The sequence below is a fragment of the Triticum dicoccoides genome, chromosome 4A (genome assembly GCF_002162155.2).
Source record: "Triticum dicoccoides isolate Atlit2015 ecotype Zavitan chromosome 4A, WEW_v2.0, whole genome shotgun sequence".
NCBI lineage: Eukaryota > Viridiplantae > Streptophyta > Magnoliopsida > Poales > Poaceae > Triticum > Triticum dicoccoides.
In genome coordinates, this window is record NC_041386.1 from 410633894 (window position 1) to 410647761 (window position 13868).

General features: G+C 54.7%; 1 protein-coding gene across 1 annotated transcript in view; it reads left to right on the forward strand.

Annotated features, from left to right (window-relative positions):
- LOC119283526 (putative 14-3-3-like protein GF14-H) overlaps positions 1-13868 on the forward strand; it is a 52353-nt gene that overhangs the window by 8961 nt on the left and 29524 nt on the right. The window lies entirely within an intron of this gene.

Sequence of the window (13868 nt, forward strand, 5' to 3'; positions counted from 1 at the left end):
TTTTACAGGGGTGCAGCGAGCCGCGAGGAGAGATAGATCAGCCAAGACCTAGCTGCTATCTTGTCTACCGGGTCTCGAAACCGGTTGCACCATAACTCAAAATCATTACAAATGTTGCGGGTAGTGGTCAAAACATCATGATGATTGTTCCTGAAAGCAGCACCATTCCTGGAGTGCCATATCTTCCACAGGATGGCGAGCAGCGACCTCCGGCCAGACAGCTGGGTCAAGTCCAGCCGGGGCGACAACGGACCAGAGGTCTTGGAACCTGGCAGTAGGGCTGATTTAAAGATGATCCCAGACTTGGCGCGCACATGAGCATTCAATGAAGAGATGGGCAGTATCTTCAAAGGAGCACGGGCATCTGGTGCAGTTACCTTCTGTAATTATATGCTTGTGGAAGAGGTTAGCTCTAGTGTTTAGCCTTCCACGAAAAAGGAGCCAGCCGAAGAGTTTTAGCTTTGGGTGAGCTTGTGATCTCCAGATCAGGTCCGCGTGATCGTCTTCCACATCTTCCTGTATAAGCAATGCATAGGCAGCCTTCGAAGAAAAAGGGGCCCCATGGTTTAGAACCCGTTCGTCCAGGCCTTCAGAGAGCCGGAAGTCCTGCAACAACACATTCAAGCTAACAAGCTCGATCGATGCAACGTTAGATAGCCAATTAGTTAGGTTCGCTTGTAAGCCGTACTACATGACATGAACAACTAGGATGTGTTGGTCGGATGAGTGGGAGTAGAGGCTAGGGAATTTTTGCGCTAAGGGTGTTGTCTGCAGCTAGGTATCGTGCCAGAAGAAGGTTTTGAGGCCATTGTTGGTAATAACAAAGGAGATGGAGCATAGGGTTTTGGCCTAAGTTTGTATAGCTCTAGTTAGTGTTAGAAGGGAATAGAAAAGATTGGTGGAATATGATGGATGTTGTATTGAGCCTCACGGGCGAGTATATATAGGAGTACAGACTGGAGGACAAGAAGCCTCTCCTGGAGATAAGGTAGGAGACGGATTACAAATCCTAGACTACCAAATACATGTAACTCAAATATAACTCTTAACACCCCCCCACAGTTGTAGCGGTAGCGTTGCGAACAACAGGAGCGTTGCAGACGGTCAGACTGGAGAGAATAGCAGCCGACAGGCTGACATCCCCCCGCAGTCGCACCAGGAGCGTAGGGGATGGTGTTGCGTCGCGAACGCGTGGACTATAGAGAAAGCTAATGAGTTGCTTAAGCAAGGTGATAGCCCTTTGTGTCATTGTCGAGGTAGCCAAGAGCAAGGGTGGTATAGCCATGGTCGATGTCGAGGTAGTCGCCGTGGAGCCGCGAGCGCAAGGAGGCGCCAAATTAGTCATGGGCTCAGTGGTGTTGAAGTAGTGGTGCGCCGGAAAGAAGATGATGTTGACAAGGCGTCCGCCGGTTTTGCCAAACCGGGGAACACGTCGTGGACGAAAGCACACGTCGATGTCATCAGCGGGCATGCGTAGACGGGCGAAGTCGGTGTTGACAATGCGCCGCTCCAGGCTTGCCAGGCCTGGGAACACATCGGGACAGAAGTCACGCGTCGGTGTTGCCAGCACCGGGCATGCATAGACGGGGACCTGCACAAGCTGTACGCCATGTCGAAGGAGTCGGAGGGGCCAACAGAGAAGGACTCGACGACGGTGGTGGTGCCGATCGGCGCGGGGCCGATGTCGCTAACGGTGGCCGGAGTAGACGGAGTGGTCGGGGAAGATGACAGCGATGATAGCGATGAGCTGGTGCTGGACGAAGACAAAGGGGTGTGGATGGGCGACACGGCTCAGGTGAGCGAGCGGCAGCGGTGCCGAAGAAGAGCGGCACGGCGGCCGGGTTAGGAGTGCGGCGGCAATGCTTGAAGTAGGCGGGGAAGAACCCGACATCGTGACGAAGATCGGCGTGGACCATGGCGTTCCCGTGCCGAGGGAGGCCGCTCGGCGCGTACCATGGGAAGTCGAAGCACGGGGACAACGGAGTGGTCCGCGGGCCGTGGCACTACGAACCGAAGGGGTGACGCAGCGACAACAGGCGGTTTGGGGGAACGCCGGGAAGACCTCGGGGCGGCGGCTTGGACCGCGTGCCGTGGCGCTACGGCCCGAAGAGGCAGTGCGCGGGTCGGTGCATCCACGGGAACGGCGTCGGGCGGTGGCGGGGACCGAGTGCCGCGGCGTTATAGCCCGAAGGGGCGACGCAGCGGTGGCGCGCGAGACCGTGCAGTCGCGGCGACAACCACGGGACGGCGGCGCTGCGGCCTGACGGGGCGACACAGTGGCAACCCGTTGCTCGATCGATGGAGAGGCACGCTGTACTCAGGGTCAACCTTCACAGGACCCGTGGAGGTACGTGCAACCGACTGATCAGGTCAGTCGCGCGGCGTGGATGGAGCGGATCGCGGCTGGCGGGTGATCAATCCGATCGCACACGAGGTCGGGGGTGATGATGACGATGAAGCGGAGTGGTCGAGCAGACCAAGCCGTCGACGACTGTTATGGAATGGCATGCAGACGAGCGCGTCCAGCGTCCGGCAACTGGCGAGGGGGCCGGGGAGTCCAAGGCAGCTGGTGAGCCAGACGCACCTGACGAGAGGGCCGACACAAGCGGCGAGGGGCTGGAGAGCCTAAGGTAGCCGGTAGGCTCGACGCAACAGACGAGGGGCTGGCCAGCCCGAGGCAGCGGAGGCAGTGGTTGATGCAGGGATCATGTTCGGATCGGGGCGGCGACGGCTGGCGTAGAGCGAGATCGGGCAGACAAGTGGACAATTGCCGTGACAGGCCGCCGCGTCGCGCGAGGTCGCCTGGTCGAAGAAGAGGCTGGGTGGTCACGCCGGCGTCGAAGTAGAGGCGCGGGGTCGACGACGGTGGCGGGCGACGCAAACCAATCTTAGATCGGAAAACCAAAAAGTAAACGCCGATCAAAGCGACCGGCGAGAGAGAAATACCCGGATCAAAGGATCGGAAAAAAGACTCTAGAACACCGGTCAACACGACCGGCAGACGAACCCTAGGTACGGGCGGTGTGGCCCCTGGTAGCGGTCTGCCTCCGCGGCCCCCGGCGGCGGTCATGGAGGCAGACCGCCCTGGGGGCGGCGCGTGGAGCGGAAGCGGTTGGTGGCAGCTAAGGTTTGGACCGGTTAGACTGATACCTGTTAGAGTTATATTAGTGATGTCTTTTGGCGTTTTGCATTTTAGTTCTTTGGCATCTTCCTGTAGCCTTTTGGCATTCTCATGTATGTGCATATATGTTAGTTTTGGCCTCTTAATAATATATAAGTTGCTTTCATAACATAGTATAAGAGCTTAGGTCAAGTTTTTCCGCACGTGCGACTCGTGCTTGATCCTTCCGTCGCGTCGCCGTCATCTTCTTGCCCGACGTCGCCGCTCCCTCAACTCCGCTGCTGTCGTTCTTTCTACCAGATTGCTGCTTTCTTCACTCCAGATCGTGACCGAAGGCCGCCACTCCACCTGCATCTTACACCGTCTTGCTCCTCCATCTGGTTCACCCCACCCAGGACTGCCGCCGTCGGCCCTTGCTCCTTACCAGGCCGTCCCTGAGGAGGTTCTCCACGGCCGCCCGCAGCCCATCTGGCGCTGCTCCTTCGGCCGCCCACGGCGCGCTCCTCCGACTGCTGCCCGGCGCTTCAGCCCGTCGCCGCCGGCCGTCTGTTCAGCCCCGCCCTCTCCGTGCCGCTGTTGGCTCCCTGTGAGCGCTCGCATGTGTGCGTGAAACTGCTGCTGTTTCAAGTCCAGATCTAGGCTTTGTTCGTCCGCACCTCTGGATCGTTTTGGTGTTCGTGGCCTTTTCGTTTGGAACTCTGGATTGATCTTTCGCTGAGTTCCGTGGCTGCTGGTCAATTCCTGCCTGTGACTCCTATCGATCTGGTTGCCTTGGGCTGCAGTAGGTGGGCCGCCGTGATTGGCCTGTCTCGTCCGGCTTGCTTCTTTGCTGCTGCTTACTGTAAAAAAAAGTAAAATGCTTTCGTTCGGCATGCCTCTGCCTCACAGCTCGATGTTTTTCGACGGTGTTTCGTATATTGATCCTATCTCGCACATGCGCCGTTCCTCGGTGCTTGGTGCTTGCCCACTTGGAGGCGGTGATTGTCACTCTACTTCGACATCTGTTGCGACTTTTACCAGTGCTGATGGCCGCTCTACGTCGACTCCTCTCGCGGCTTCCGCGCGCGGTGGTGACCGCTCTACATCGACTCCTCTCGCGGCTTTCGAGTGTGGCGGTGACCGCTCTACGCTGACTCCTCTCGCGGCTTCAGCGCGTGGCGGCGACCGCTCTACATCAACTCCTCACGTGGCTTTCGCGCGCGGCGGTGACTTCTCTACGCCAACTCCTCTCACTGCTTGCGCCTGCGGCGATGACCGCTCTGGGTCAACTTTCCTGGTGGCTTCCACATGCGGCTCTACGTCGACCTCTTCTGCCGTGTCCCTATCTCTTCGCGAGATTGCGCAGCTGCGACGCCTGTTTGCTGCTTGAGATTCTTCACCGACAGGTTCTGTAGATTCCGTGATTGACTCTTCTGGCATTGAGAAATCACTTTCTACTCATTCAGGTACATCTTCATGGATTCTTGATACTGGAGCATTTTTTCATATGACTTTTGATTCTTTCACTTTGACCTCCATTCAACCTGTGGAGTCTCCTGTTCACGTTCTTACAGCTGATGGCACTCCCCTCCCAGTAGCTAGTCGAGGCACTCTTAGCACTTTTTCATTTCATGTTCCCTCTGTCGCTCATGTTCCTCGACTTACCATGCAGCTCATATCTGGTAGTCAGATTGTTGACTCTAGTTGTAGGGTCATTCTCGACTATGATTCATGTTCTGTTCAAGATTGTCGCACGGGTGCTTGGTGTTGGCCCTCGACGCTTTGATGGTCTTTGGGAGCTTGAGTGGCTTCGTCTTACCTCTGCTGCCACCGTCGCCGGTCCCACAGACCCTGTTGCTGCATCTACCAGCTCTTTTCAGCAGTGGCTTCATCGTCTTGGCCATTTATGTGGTTCTCATCTCTCGTCTTTGGTTCATCGTGGTGTTCTAAGGCCCGTCTTCGGCAACGCTTCGTTGGATTGTTTGGGTTGTAGGCTTGGTAAGCAGATTCAGCTACCCTACCCTCACAGTGAGTCAGTGTCCGAGCGTCCTTTTGATCTTGTTCACTCTGATGTTTGGGGTCCGGCTCCCTTTACTTCGAAAGGGGGTCATCGCTACTATATTATCTTTATAGACGATTTTTCTCGGTACACTTGGATCTCTTTCATGTCTTCTTGTAGTGAAGTCTTATCTATATACAAAAAATTTGCTGCCATGATTCATACCCAGTTTTCCACTCATATTCGTGTTCTTCGCGCAGATTCAGCTGGTGAGTATATCTCCCGTGCGTTGCGAGGATTCCTTGCTGAGCAGGGTACTCTTTGTCAGTTTTTTTGCCTCGGTGCCCATGCTCAGAATGGTGTGGCTGAGCGCAAGCATCGTCACCTTCTTGAGACGGCGCGTGCGATGATGATTGCCGCCTCTCTTCCGCCTCACTTCTGGGTTGAGGCTGTTACCACTTCCACCTATCTGACCAACATTCAGCCTTCTACTGCTCTACAGGGTGGTATTCCTCTCGAGCGTCTTTTTGGTCATCCTCCTGATTATTCGGCGCTTCGTTTGTGTGGTTGTGTTTGCTATGTTTTGCTTGCCCCTCGTGAATGCACCAAACTGACCGCTTAGTCTGTTGAGTGTGTCTTTCTCGGATACGGTGATGAGCATAAGGGCTATCGGTGTTGGGATCTTGTCGGTCGTCGGATGCGTATCTCCCGGGATGTGACTTTTGATGAGTCTCGTCCCTTCTACCCGCGTCCATTCTCCTCTGCTTTTTCAGCGGAGGACATCTCTTTTCTTACGTTTTCGGATACACCTCCCCCTGTGCCCAGTATTCCTATTCCTCGTCCTGATGTTGCACATCCGACGCCGTCCTTTCCTACGGATTCTTCTCCTCCCTCATCGCATGACTCTCCACCTTCATCACCAATACCTTCCCCTTCTCCACCTTCATCACCAATGCATTCCCCACTTGCCGTCCACGTGTTGTGGATAAATCCACTAACGTGCCATCTACTTCTGGTGCGTCCTCCTCATCACGGCTGACTTATGGTCTTCGAGCTCAGCCTCGCCCTCCCCCGAACCGCTATTCTCCTAGTCGACATGGTCTCTCGGCTGTACTTGAGCCTACCACTTATCGCGATGTTGTTGTTCATCCTGAATGGTAGTTTGCGATGGCAGAGGAGCTTGCTGCTCTTGAGCGCACCGGCACATGGGATCTTGTTTCTCTTCCTCCTAGTGTTCGTCCCATCATTTGTAAGTGGGTCTACAAGGTTAAGACTCGCTCCGATGGTTCTCTTGAGCGTTACAAAGCTCGTCTTGTAGCAGGAGCATGGTCGTGATTACGACGAGACATTTGCTCCTGTGGCCCATATGACCACTATCCGCACACTTCTCGCTGTGGCCTCTATTCGCCATTGGTCTGTTTCTCAGCTTGATGTTAAGAATGCCTTTCTTAATGGTGAGTTGCGTGAGGAGGTTTATATGCGGCCACCACCCGGGTATTCTGTTCCTGATGGCATGGTATGTCGTCTTCGTTCGCTCTCTTTATGGCCTTAAGCAAGCCCCTCGCGCCTGGTTTGAGCGTGTTATGATGAGAAGGGAATAGAGAAGATTGGTGGAATATGATGGATGTTGTATTGAGCCTCACAGGCGAGTATATATAGGAGTACAGACTTGGAGGGCAAGAAGCCTCTGCTAGAGATAAGGTAGGAGATGGATTACAAATCCTAGACTACCAAATACATGTAACTCCAATATATCTCTAACAGTTAGGAACAGTGGCGGCGCCACGGTAGGGGCGACTATGGTCGGCCGCCCCGGGTAGCCGAAATCCCGTATACGTAAAAATATGATTCATTTGTACATAGGCTGATACATGTGTGCATTTACACTGCACTACACGGTCACACCCTAGCCCAGTTGCAGCCCGTAGCTTCAATAGTTAGCCCGACACACCCCATTCCCCCGAATGGGTACTGGCAGCCCCGGGAAATCTCCACATCGAGCTAGCCAGCCAGCACCCAAGCACACCCAGTTGTGACGTTTATGTTAGATTTTGTGATTTTTGGTGGTTAGATTATCTACAGCCGGACTTGGTAAATTTGACCCCTCAAACGCCCGTATACGCGTCCGCGAACACTGACCGGGCACGCCTCATGCATATTTCCTTCTCCACGTATAACTTTCTCATATTCATCCCCTAAATCTATACAAAAGGATGCAGAATATATAGCTACGTACTACATTTTTCCTATTCAAATTTTGTTGTTGGCGGCGATGACCGGAGCCGCCTGCGCCGGAGCCGGAGCTGCCAAAGTCGGAGCCTGGGCTGCCTGCGCCGCCCCCATCTGTTGCCGACGGTGACACATGGCCTCCACAGCTGACTCCGAGCAGATGGAGTTCAGGATGGCATGCTGCTTCAGCCACACGCTCACGTCCTCCTCCATCATCGACACCGCCTCCTTCCCCACATCCAGCGGCAGTGCCTCTTCCTCTTCCTCCACAGGCTCCTGCTCCTCCTCCACCGGCTCCTGCTCCTCCTTCTCTTCCTCCTCCCCCCGGCACCTCCTCCTCAACCTCCTCGAAATACTTCTCCGGTTCTAGAGGTAGCCTCGCTTCCCTATGGATCCGGACCTACTCAAGGAGGAAGAGACGGAGTTGGATCGTGTAGTAGCAGCAGCGTGGGGGCATGGCTAACAGGCTCGAGTGGCGGCGGTGGGAGGAAAGAGGCGGATGTGCTAGGGCTGGGGGCGCCGGCCGGCTTAAATAGGCGGCTACGGCCTCGGGTGGCGAGCATTTGTCAATAAAAAAATGTATACCTCAAATGTTTCGCCCCGGCTAAGTTCAATTCCTGGATCCGCCACTGGTTAGGAAGGTGGGGCTGCGGCATGAGGCAATATGTGGCGAGCTATTTACGCGTACTTTGTTTAGCCAGGTAATCCAAGGCAGTTCTACATCAGAGGCACTAGAGAGCATCTTATGGTCAAACTTCATTAGCAAGCAGTCGTTCTGTAAAGCAATGTTTTTGATGCCTAGACCACCAATTTTTTCGGTTTGCAAACGTTAGACCAAGCAATTAGGCATTGAGCGTCCCAACAAGACTCGTCAGCGGCCCAAAAGAAAGCTCTCCTGACCGCATCAATAACTTTTACCGTCTTTTTGGCAATTTGAAGACTGACATAAAGTATGTAACAAGTGAGTCAAGGACTGAGGAGATGAGAACTAGGCGGGCCGGGCAAGAGAGCAATCTACCACACCAGCCAGGGAGTTGATTGAGACAATTGGTTATGATTGGCTGGAAGGTGGAGGCTGGCAGTTTATGTGGTGAAAGGGGCAACCCCAGATACTTCTGAGGAAAGCTTGAGATTGGGCATCCTAAGGTGGTGGCTATGACTGTAGTATTGGCGTCATCCAGGTTTATAGGAACAAATGTGCTTTTGGAGAGGCTTCTGTGAAGTCCTGTAGCTACGGATAAGGCTTGTAAAATAGAAATGAGGGTGGTGGCGGCAGAGCAAGATGCATGTGCCAGTATAAGGGTGTTGTCTGCATACTTAGAACCACGGGTGGGAGGTCTTGGTAGATGGCGTGTCGTAGCGCAGAGCTGGTGGAGTTGAAGTCTTTTTGGATAAGCTGCTGCAGGATATCCGCCATGATAATAAAGAGATAGGGTCATAGCGGATCGCCCTGCAAAGACCATTATTGCAATTGATCCAATCGCCTTGAACACCATTTAAAAGGACAGATGTTTCCCTGAGCTCAGGATATCATCAATCCAGGAGCAGAAGTGATCGGGGAAACCACGATGTCGTAGGATTTTCAGGAGTGAGTGCCAGGAGACAAAATCGAAGGCTTTTCTGAAATTGAGTTTGAGGACCATGGTTTGCGCTTTTTGCTTGTGACAGGAGTTGATTAGATCAGCAGCATAGAGGAAGTTTTCAGCGATACAACAGCCGGAGATAAACCCAGTTTGGTTCCCGGCCACGAGCAGAGGGATGAGTGATTTTAGTCTGTTGGTGAGAAGTTTTGATATCCCTTTGATTGGGCAATTTTGCAGGGCAATTGGCCTAAACGCATTAGTTGTGCAGGCGGAGTCTGTTTTGGTAGGAGCACCAAAACTGATCTGTTAAACCGCTTAGTTTTCGAATTGCAAAGCTCAAATTCCTTAAAGAAATTGGCCAGGGGAGTCTTGAAGAGGGTCCAGAACGATCTGTAAAAGAAACCATCCGGTCCAGGGATCACATTGGCATTCATGTGAAGGAAGGCTTGCTTGATCTCGTCATTAGAGAAAGGATCGGCCAGAAATCTAAGTTGAGGGACTGGAGTAGGGTAGAGCTCCATGAGATTGAAGTTGCAGGAGGTGGGCGCAGCAATCCCGAGCAGACTATGGTAAAAATTCTTAAGGATTAGGGCCTTGTCATGGTGAGCATGGTATTCGTTTCCTTGGTCGCGCAGGACAGGGATTTGATTACTACGCAAGCATTGAGAAAGCGAGGAGTGTAAAAACTTGTTTTCATCCCCAAAGATGGCGCATCGAAGTTTTGCACATTGCTTGAGCATGTTCGAGTGGTCCCTAGTGGCTCGGAGCATGGTCTGCTTAATCAAATTACGAAGGCAGAGTTCAGCAGGCGAGAGGTGCCACTATTCTTCTTTAAGATCAATGAGGTTAATGTGTTTACATCTAGTTTCTTGTACGTGGACCGGGGCAATGGATTTGGCCCATTGCTTGAGGTGGGAACGACACAGTTTGAGAACGCGGGCCAGATCCGCGGAGGCCGACGGAGGGGGTTGGGCTACTGGGTTGCATGCCTAGGCTACAATTTGACGACACGTAGGGTGGAAGGCCCAGTGTCGTTCAAACCGGAATCGACGGGAGCGAGGGATGGAGGTGAAGATAGATACGATGAGGGGGGCATGGTCTGATGTGATGCGTGTGAGTGATGTGAGGTGAGTGTTAGGGAAGGCAGTGTTCCAAGCAATGTTAATGAAGGCTCTATCTAGTCATTCTAGTTCATGGTTCTCGCAGTTATTTGACCACGTAAAACGGCGATCTAGTAAGGGTAGCTCGATGAGGGCCAGGCTGTTGATTGTGTCGTTGAAAGCAGCTGCCTCTTGGGCATGAAAATTATTGTTGTTTTTCTCGTGAGGGTAGCGGATAAGGTTGAAGTCCCCCACAATGAGCCATGGCTCGGAGTTAGGGGGAGCAATTTGTGTAATTTCATCAAGGAAATCCAGCTTCAGGGATTGGATCATGGGAGCGTAAACATTTGCGACTGTGATTGCCGATGGATGGGCGAGGGATTGTAAAGAGACCGAGGAGCAGTATGTCTGGTTGGCATGCGTGGAGATAGGGAGCGAGGAGGTCTTGGCCGCGGAGCAGACCACCAGCCGTGCCAGCGGCTAGTAAGGTGATGAACTTGTTGAGCGATCGTCGGTGGAAAGAGTAGATTTTTTGGTCATTGGGCGTAGCCGACTTGGTTTCTTGCAGAAGCAAAAGGTGAGGCTTAATTGCAGATAATACAGATAGGACATCCTTACATTTGTCCATGTCACCTAGAACTGTAACATTCCAGGAACACAATGACAGAGATGCATTACACATGGATAACTAGACACGACACCATTGGAAAGAAACTAAAATGCAGAGCCGAAATACAACGACCCACACGGCTATGGTAGAAGGGACACATGATCATCAGTTGGCATCACCAGCCACTGCAGAGGCCACGAGATCAATCTCCTCCCTAGAGGAGCCACAAAGATGGGCCAGGTAGGCAAGGGACATTAGGGAGGTAGGGCCGTCGTCCTCGACAACAAGCTTGGCATCACAGAGAGCGGCGTCGTAGTCTTCGGTGTCCTGCAGCATGTCAAGGTACTTGGCCTTGACCTTGGCGGCCTTGTCATCCATTTGCTCTCTCTTAGGGCTCCAGATCGCCAAGGCGCGCGCTACGGCGCACCGCAACCGCATCCTTGACGCACTTCTTATAGGCTGGCCCCTTGTGAGCGACAACAACATGGACATGGGCGTCAGTGGCAGCCTCTCCCGCCAGCCCCGCTCTGGTAGCGGCGGTCGGGCGCGGATGGCGCACGGACGTGCACATGATAGCATCTAATGGGGCGAACGGGTCGGAGGTGTTGACACAACAGGGCGTGGAGGGACCATAGTAGGCTGGCTGGGGTGGGGGTGGAGCTGGGGTGGCAAAGCGAAGAGGAGTGGGCGCAACTGCAGCTGGGACTGGCTGGCCTAGGGTGGCAGGTGGAATAGGTGGCAGTTGTGCAGGATCTGGCAGAGTTTGGAGAATGGCCTCAAGCGTGGCCGGCGAGGCGACGTCGATGTAGGCCACTGGGACATCATCATCAGAGGAGCTGATGGCAAGGTTGACAAAGGAGTCGACTGCCAAGGCGGCGTTCCTGGACGGTGGTGACTGTGGCCCGCGTAGGAACTCTAGGGATACGACGACAGGGCCAAGAGTGGCCATAGCCATGGCGTCGCGCTGGAAACCATGGCTGCTAGTGCTCGAAGAGGAACCATCGGAGCTGCTGCTGGAGCTGCCATCGATTGATGAGAAAGGGGATGGGTCAGTTGGACCTATACGTGCAATCTTGCCATGCTTGTGCAGCTCGACAACAAGAATGTGTAGGTTAGGATGTTGGACGTGAGGCCATCCGGGAGCTTTGTGCCCTTGAAGAGAGCAACAGTGGCCTGAATGGAGGTACACTTATCGAAGATGATGCAATACTGGTCAATGGTGTAGATGTGGCCAAGGGAGTTGAGAACAAAATGAATGCCACCAGGGTGCCACCTCTCTAAGGGGAAGCCAATGGCCTCAAGCTCAGTGACCTCATCCTCAAACAAGGCTATCGAGCGGCCATGGTTTCGCTAGGTTCGAGGGTGAAGGAGTTGGAGCCGAGAGGAAAGGGCCGTGCAACAGGACTTGCTGGTGCACGGCGGTGCTAGGGAAGGAAACCAACCCCGCATCACAGAAGGAGGTGTTGACACGAAACTCTGGGTTGCCCGCGCGCTCGCGAAGGGCGCGCCTGATGTCTGGGAATGGGTTGTGAACTGGGGTCTGGAAATGGACGAAGGCGAATCTAGCGATGTCGTCGTTGACGAGCTGGGGTGGAGCGACGATGAATGGCTGGGAGGGAGGGCGTGGGAGTGGGGCGAAGGTGGGTGGGCATCTTTTGAAACAGGAGTCCACGGAGAAAGCACGATGGGTGCGTGATGGAGCAGGAGCAGGTACAGAGAGGCGAGTTGCGGTGTTAGCAGCTGCCTTGCCAGGTCGCGGATGGCCTTAATGGGGTGGAGGAGCAGCCTAACTGCAGTGCTATCAACTGGGGAGGGAGAGATCTGGTGGCACTGAGTTGAGGTCGAAGGCTTGCTCTAGGCAGGTGAGATCCGGCTCATCGTGCGCCCGAGGGGATGACGGCGAGCCGAAGCGGTGTGGAAGGACAGCCGGGGAAGCAGCAGCATTGAGGTCGACCGAGAAGGAGGCAAGCATCATGCGAGCACCCATCGTAGCCGCCACCTTGAAGATCGCCTGACTTGTCCTAGGATCCATGCTGCAAGGGGGGCAGAACGTGGGGTTTTGGTGAGGCTTAGGGTTACGGGGAAGAGGAGGAAAGGAAGGGTGAAGGTGAACAACAGTGCACCTGAAGCTGCGGTGGTCCGACCTCCGGCAATGCACGCAGCGCACCGGATCCTGGCAGTCGAAGACGTAGTGGTCGTGGCTGAAGCAGCAGCGGCGCCTTCCCCTTTGCTTGTAAAAGGAGGGCGTGGGTGGAGGTGAGTGGGAATGGCGGTGCGGGGTGGTGGATTTAAAGGCAACCACTACAATTGAAGGGAGAGGGGCTAGAGAGAGGAGTGCCTCGCGGTAGGATAGGTGTCGCGGCGTAACCAAAGCGAGCGTGCATGGGGAGTTGGTGCGCGGCAAGCAGCGGGTTGCGTGCGAATGGTGTGAGGGGACACGGCGTGGCTACTTCCTGGCAGCGGTGAGGCTGAATAGACGGGGGAGGAGGCAAGGGGGCTGAAGTGTCGTCAGCCACAGTGACCAAGCGCTGACCGGCAGAGGGTGAGGTGGTTGGGACCGCACGTGACTGCACGGGCCCACAACCAGTGGGAGGAGAAGAGGGTGGACTAGCCGTTAGTGGGGTTTGCCTGTCATTGGGGGAGGGGGACTTGGCCGTGGGCAGGTGAGAGAGCAGGTGGTGCGGCGGGCTAGTTGCACGGGCCACAGGCAGGCCGGGAGGGGGGTCCGCAGCCAGTGGGTGGGTCTGGTAGGCTTGTTGGTGTAGAAGTGGGCATGTCATAGGCACATGCTAGTGGGGTGGCGATGTGAGAGGGCGTGGCCCACTGGACAATGAGCGGTGGGGTAGGAGCCGGGGTAACTTTGGCAAGGGGTGCTGCCTCGGGAGCAAGCGGGTTGGTGCAGACAGTTGAAGGGCTATGGGCGGGGCTAACTATGGCCTTTTTCAAATTGTGCATGCGCGCGTGGCTGGGCATGTGAGCAGTGACATCTCCTGTTGGTATGATCGAGAGTTCATGGCCCAAGGGTAGCGTATTCTTTGCCGTTTGATGTGGGATTTGGCCTGCCGTTGTCAGGGTGCAAGGATCCGCGGGTGGTGTGACCGAAGACTCGACAAGAGATGGGCTGAGGCCGGAAGTGGGTGGCATGGTGTGTACTTGTGCCACGGGGAGGGCTTCCGAGGGGCCGGGTCGCATGCTGGACGTGTGCAAGTGTGCATGTGGAGGGGGACATAGGCGGGGCGTGTGCATG